The 7,250-nt window shown below is 46.0% G+C and overlaps 1 protein-coding gene across 3 annotated transcripts in view; it reads left to right on the top strand.

Annotated features, from left to right (window-relative positions):
* The first annotated feature begins 145 nt into the window (after window positions 1-145).
* Window positions 146-7,250, top strand: part of MTA3 (metastasis associated 1 family member 3) — a 213,421-nt gene continuing 206,316 nt past the window's right edge. The window contains exon 1 of one of the 3 annotated variants that reach the window (XR_010835568.1): window positions 146-446. The gene's annotated coding sequence lies outside the window, so the exon portion shown is untranslated. The remainder of the gene's footprint in view (window positions 447-7,250) is intronic. The other 2 variants (XR_010835569.1, XM_067007678.1) reach the window with 2 other exon arrangements.

The raw sequence follows: 7,250 nt of genomic DNA, 5'->3' as shown, positions 1-7,250 counted from the left end.
AGCAAGCGCCCCGCCACCGTCCAGAGGCAAGAGGTAAAGTGAGCGGGTTCGGAGGCGGCGAAGAGCCGGCTCCGAGAGGCGGGGGCGGGGCCTCCTCGCGGTTCCCCCTCCTTGCCTCCTGGCTCCGTTCCGCTCACCTCCCTCCACGCGCCGCCCTCCTCTTCCCATCCGCGCCCTCACCTCGCTCGGGCAGGGATTCCCCGGCGCCCCTCCCTGGACCTCGGGCTCCCCGCCTCGTGACGCCGTCCTCCCCCTCCGCTCCCGCCCCCAGTGGCCAGGAGGGGTCTGCGGAGCAGGGATGCGCCGAGCCTGGAGCCCCGGGTGGAAGGGTTAGCAAAGCCCCGCGGCCGGGGTCTCGGCTCCGGCGTCCCGCCCCGGACCATCGGGATGACTTGGGGAGTCTCCAAGGGTCCTTTTAACGGCCCCCAAAGGGAGGCGACAGGAAGGTAAGGAGGAGTGAGGACTGGGGTGCGGGATATAAGGGGCGGGGACAGACGGCATTGGGAGAGCTTTTTCCAGAAGCTATTCGGAGCCCAGCTCGGTTTCTGAGACCGCCCCAAAGGATTTCTCAGAGAAGGCACCCCAGCAATTCTTTTCTTGCCGACTTTGTTCTTCCTCTCCCGGCGCGGAGACTTACGTACCGCGTGCTCCGAAGGCGGCCACACATCCCAGCACCCAGTCTCGGTGCTGCCTTCCCGCCTGCCCTGTCTCGGAGGGGAGCGGCTCCAGCCCCCGCTTTCTGGGGCGCGGGTCCTAAGAGAGTGCCGAACTGTAGCGCCGCTGGACCCCCTCGTGACGCTTCCTGCAGAGTGGCGTGAAAGTCTGGGGAGAACTGCCTTGCCACCGGCAAGAACAGAATTTCGCGTTGCCTTCCTCTGCCTCCTCCTTTTCATAATGTCTTGATTTCCCCCATGCACCTCCAAGTCGACTGCAGCACCGGCCCTCGGAGCTTGAAGAGCCCTTTAAGGCTCTTCAATTCGCAGAGCGAATTGCCCTGGGCACTGCTCGATGCTCTGGGAGTGGGCTCCTCCATTTGGCAAGGATTATTTTAAATTGCTCCCAGCAATTCACACGACACCCGATACGGGCAGCGCTGCCCGCGCAGTACCCGCCAGAGGCGAAACAGGTGAGTTGTAAGGCAAGCTATGTTAAATGTAAAACAAGTACTGGAAGAAAAAATAAGAGTGGAGTGGGATGGAGTGGATGCGGTCTTCTGACCTCAGAGTAAACCCAGCTGGTTACTTGGGAAAGGTTTTACTTTGCCCTTCACTTTTCATAATTTCGTAGGATTATCCCCTGCCCACTAGAGGTCACCATCAAGAGTCGTTTTGCTCTGATTCCAATGTGGATTCCTAGCGAAAAAGCAGACACCTAAAAATTGGAGTGCTCTCTCCTCACAAAGTAAAATCACTCTGGGTGATTTTTTTTTTAACTGAAGTAAAGTTGATTTAAAATGTTCTAATTTTTTTTTAACTGAAGTAAAGTTGATTTACAATGTTCCAAGCGTACAGCAAAGTGATTCAGTTATATATAGATATAGATAGATAATATGCCTATAATTTTTTCAGATTATTTTCCATTAAAGGTTTTTTCAAGATATTGAATATATTTCCTTGTTGGGTGATTTCTTAAAGATGAAAATCTCTGTAAGTTGTTTTTCCCTAGACTTGGATATTATCCCTAGACTTGGATAATTTATCTTAAATGCACTGAATGTGATTAAAAACTCAAAAACGGAAGTTGTTTACTTGCTAAATATCTACTAACCCAGGAAAACCTCCTGAAGGAAATGTTTCAAGACAGAATCAAAGGAGGTGATGGTCATAAACTGGCAGAGAAGGAGGAGAGCCTGCCGAGTAGCAAAATCTCAGGTGTAGAGGACTAAAGTCTGTAAAAAAGCTAATGAATTTGCTTGGCTGAAAGGATGGGGATCTCCACTGTAGAATTTAGATTTCATCCTACAAGCTAATGGGATCCCTGAAGGTTTTAATAATAGAACCAACTTTATCTCAGGAAGAGCCATTTGCCCTCAGGAGAAGGCCACTTCTGCAACCAAGGAATGGGAACCCCACACGTAATAAATCTTTGTAGATGAGGAAGGATTATTTCTGAGAAACACTGAGACCAAGAACTCAGCAGGGCTTGGAAATGGATTTGTTACAGGATATGAGGATGGAGAAAAGTTTGCAGTTGCTAGCAGAGTGAAGAGCCTGGCTTCTAGAAGCATCACAGGCAGCAGAACACAGAACAAATATTTTGTCAATTATTCGTTTCAGCACTACTATATTTATTTCCTATGTTCTCTATCTAAAATCCCTTTAAAGTCTGTTGATTGAACCAGCTGAAGAAATACCATATTTTAAATTAAATTTGAGCTTAGAAAACAAACCCTCTTGCACCATTGGTGGGAATGTAAATTGATGCAGCCACTATAGAGGACAGTATGGAGGTTCCTCAAAAAACTAGAAATAGAACTACCATAGACCCAGCCATCCCACTACTGGGCATATACCCTGAGAAAACCATACTTTAAAAAGAGTCATGTACCACAATGTTCATTGCAGCTCTATTTACAATAGCCAGGACATGGAAGCAACCTAAATGTCCATCAACAGATGAATGGATAAAGAAGATGTGGCTCATATATACAATGGAATATTACTCAGGCATAAAAAGAAACGAATTTGAGTTATTTGTAGTGAGGTGGATGGACCTAGAGACTATCATACAGAGTGAAGTAAGTCAGAAAGAGAAAAACAAATACCGTATGCTAACACATATATATGGAATCTGAAAAAAAAAAGCATTCTGATGAAACTAGGGGCAGGACAGGAATAAAGACTCAGACATAGAGAATGGACTTGAGGACATGGGAAGGGGGAAGGGTAAGCTGGGACGAAGTGAGAGAGTGGCATGGACATATATATACACTACCAAGTGTAAAATCGATAGCTAGTGGGAAGCAGCCCCATAGCACAGGGAGATCAGCTCGGTGGTTTGTGTCCACCTAGAGGGGTGGGATAGGGAGGGTGGGAGGCAGACGCAAGAGGGAGGAGATATGGGGATATATGTATATGTATAGCTGATTCACTTTGTTATACAGCAGAAACTAACACACCGTTGTAAAGCAATTATACTACAATAAAGATGTTTAAAAAAAAGCAAATTAATTTGATGACAATACAGTTTGTGTCTCCTAGGTATATTTTCATAAAATATCTTAGAGAGATAGGTTTAAATCATTTCATTTGTTTCAAGAGTAATATTCTTATATGATTTTAATATCATCAACCACTACTGCAACAACAATACCCAAATCATTTTTTAAAAAAAATTTATTTATTTTTGGCTGTGTTGGGTCTTCGTTGCTGCCTGCGGGCTTTTTCTAGTTGCAGCGAGTGGGGGCTACTCTTCATTGTGGTGCGCGGGCTTCTCATTGTGGTGGCTTCTCCTGTTGTGGAGCACGGGCTCTAGGTGTGCGGGCTTCAGTAGTTGTGGCACGTGGGCTAAAGTAGCTGTGGCTTGCAGGCTCTAGAGGACAGCTTCAGTAGTTGTGGTGCATGGTCTTAGTTGCTCCGAGGCATGTGGGATCTTCCCCGACCAGGGCTCGAACCCATGTTCCCTGCATTGGTAGGCAGATTCTTAACCACTCTATACCACCAGGGAAGTCCCCCCAAGTCATTTTTTTTAAACAAAGAAAGCAGTAAGATGCAGAGATGATTGGCTTTTCTCAATATAATCTGGTTTAAAAAGCATTCTTAAAAACAAGTTTCTGGGCTTCCCTGGTGGCGCAGTGGTTGAGAGTCCGCCTGCCGATGCAGGAGACACGGGTTCGTGCCCTGGTCCGGGAGGATCCCACATGCCGCGGAGCAACTAAGCCCGTGAGCCGTGGCCGCTGGGCCTGCGTGTCCGGAGCCTGTGCTCCGCAACGGGAGAGGCCACAGCAGTGAGAGGCCCGCATACCGCAAAAAAAAAAAAAAAAAAAAAAAAACAAGTTTCTTCCTTTGAACTTTGAAAAAAAAGATTTATGTTGAGAATTATTACATTTAATTTCTTTTCTGGATTCTGGATGATATCTAGGGTCTTCAAATATAAATCTTTAAACTGCATTAAATTTTAAAGGCATCAGGCAGAATTTTAGAGTTTGAAAGAGATTTTCTTGTCTCAATTTATAAGCCCATTATTTGGGTAGGACTAACACGGCTTCAGAGATGTGGCTGTAACTTGCCTGAGGTTCCCCAACCAGCAGCATCACGGTAGAGACAAGACTAGAGCCAGATTTTCTAGTTCCAAACCCTAGTCACTCCGTCTCCAGGGCCTGCATTGCTGCCACAACCTCCTATCTGATCTCTGCTCTCCAGTTCTTTCCTCTGTCTGTGAATCCTGTATTATGCCACTGACAGCTCTTCCTTTCCTTCAGTTTCATCAAGTCGTTCCCCAGTTCAAGAACCTAAAGTGGCTAAGGATCTACAATTACAAATTGTCCTTACAGTAAAGTCCACAATGGTTCTAAGGGCTGTCTCTAGGTTCAAATCCTGGCTGTACAACTTATTTGCTAAGTGACTAGGAACAAGTTCCTCTTTGGGCTTCCATTTTCTCATCCCTAGAATGGAGATAACATGGCTCCATCAAAGGGGTGATGTGAGGATTGAATGAGATGATGCAAGGGTGGTAGATGGCTCAATGCATGACACTGGAAAAAAATCTCACTTTGTGTGTGCCTCCACCAGCCCAAGCAGGTCCTGCTCATTCTCACTCCTGGGTTGTAAATAAATACAAATCAGACAAGTGAATTGATTCATCCAAAATGTGACCAATCACAAAAAGTAACCTGAAACACCAAAACTTCAGTGAAAAGTTGTGACCCATGTACTGCTGAGTCTGGATTGAACATGGATTCCTCCATCACTCTGCACTGAACAACTGGATGTGTTCAGGGTCCTTCAGCAACTCTAAACACTTTGTTTGTTTGTTTGTTAATTATTTATTTTTTTATTTTTGGCTGCTTTGGGTCGTTGTTGCTGCGCGCAGGCTTTCTCTAGTTGTGGTGAGCGGGGGGCTACTTGCGGTGCACAGGCTTCTCATTGCAGTGGCTTCTCTTGTTGCGGAGCACAGGCTCTAGGTGCGTAGGCTTCAGTAGTCGTGGCACGCGGGCTCAGCAGTTGTGGCGCACGGGCTTAGTTGCTCCGCAGCATGTGAGATCTTCCCGGACCAGGGCTCGAACCTGTGTCCCCTGCCTTGGCAGACGGAGTCTTAACCACTGCGCCACCAGGGAAGCCCCCTAAATCCTTTTATACAAGGTTGAACAGAGAGGCAACTGTAGAAAAGTAACTAAAATGTATGGGGAGGCTAAAGGAAGATAAGAATTATTTTAACAAAGGCTGTTTATACAGAATTCTCTCAGCTTCAGCTTCTGTCCTTGATGATAAGAATGGTACTTTCCTCCTGGTACAGGGAAGACATCTTCCAAATTGGGGTTTTATCTGCTGCTTTTAGAAAGAAAAGGGGGAGGTCAGAGCACCCTTTTTGTACCTGATGTTTTTTAAGTGCTCAAAATAATCCTTATGCCAAAGTGACATATTTTAGGGTGGGATATTCTTCTACCCTTCATCATTAACAGCAAAATACATTTTTGGTGCCATTGCAGAAAGACCCCTCCCCTTTACCTTCACCCAACCCTCACTTCCATCATGCTGCTATGGGAAAGAGCCCTTTCTATGTGGCACCACAAGCTCAGCTTTCCACAGAAAGGCTCTTACTATTACCCTCATTTTCCAGATGAGGAAATGAGGCTTCAAAAGGTTAGACTTGCTCAAGAGCCCACAGCTCCTAGTAAGTACCAGACCCAGTACTGAAACCCAAAGTCTCTGCAGGCTCTCATGCTTCACATGCTGGCCCACCACCAACTCTCCTCTCTACCCAGCATCAAACACCCCTGAGAAGGGAGGAACAAGTTAGGCGATACCAGAGGAAGCAATCTGACAAATCATGAATGTGGGTCATTCTGCAAGATAACTAATCTTCAATAAGTCGCTTTCATATCCTGAAATATTTAAGGAGGAGATGATATAATGTCTGCTATCTGCTTCAGAATAATCAAGGGTAGGGGCAAGTGGACTGGAAGTATAGATGAAATAGATTGGCCCTGAGTTGATAACTGTTGAAGCTGGGTGATAGGGTTCATTATATTAGTCTCTCCCCTTTTGTATTTATTTGAAATTGTCCATAATAAAAAAGTTTAAAAAATTATTTTAAACCTTGAGCTTCATTTAAGCTTATTTTGTTTTTAATCTTTTGTTTCTTAATTAGAATGTAACTACTTTTTAAAAATATATATTTATTTATTTGTTTGGTGTGCCGGGTCTTTGTTGCAGGCAGGCTCCTTAGTTGCGGCATGCGTGTGGGATCTAGTTCCCTGACTGGGGATTGAACCCGGGCCCCCTGCATTCAGAGCTCGAGTCTTATCCACTGCACCACCAGGGAAGTCCCTAAGCTTATTTTTGAATGTTGACAATTATTCCTTCAGACTGGACCTGAATGCACTATTTCATAGTATCTGTCATGATGAGTCCCTTCAATTTCTCCAGAGTATAAAAAAGCTCAGTACATTTGACCATGTATATTAAAAATTTTAAATGCGGACTTCCCTGGTGGCGCACTGGTTAAGAACCCACCTGCCAATGCAGGCGACACAAGTTCGAGCCCTGGTCCGGGAAGATCCCACATGCAGCAGAGCAACTAAGCGCGTGTGCCACAACTACTGAGCCTGCACTCTAGAGCCCAAGAGCCACAGCTACTGAGCCCTTGTGCCACAACTACCGAAGCCCGCACGTCTAGAGCCTGTGCTCCGCAACAAGAGAAGCCACCGCAATGAGAAGCCCGTGCACCGCAACGAAGAGGAGCCCCCGCCTGCCGCAACTAGAGAAAGCCTACGCACAGCAACCAAGACCCAACGCAGCCAAAAATAAAATAAATAAATTTAAAATAAATAAATAAAGAAATGTTCTCTGAGTGCCGAACTGGCAGTATCAGTGTGTGCATATAGTGAGGCTGGAATTGACCAACTTGAGAAATCCAGGCTTTTTCTGAAAAACCACTTCAATTTTGTTAACTGGTTGGCATCCTGGCAGAGATCTTGGCACTGCTTTCCCCCTGTACTACAGTGTATACCAGCTTCCTGTGGAAGCCCTACTCATTTAGCTGACCCCAACCCTGGGTCAGTGGGTGCCCCTATATTCCTTACCCAGCAG

The sequence above is a fragment of the Kogia breviceps genome, chromosome 11, assembly GCF_026419965.1.
Source record: "Kogia breviceps isolate mKogBre1 chromosome 11, mKogBre1 haplotype 1, whole genome shotgun sequence".
NCBI lineage: Eukaryota > Metazoa > Chordata > Mammalia > Artiodactyla > Physeteridae > Kogia > Kogia breviceps.
This window is presented reverse-complemented; position numbering and strand designations above follow the sequence as displayed.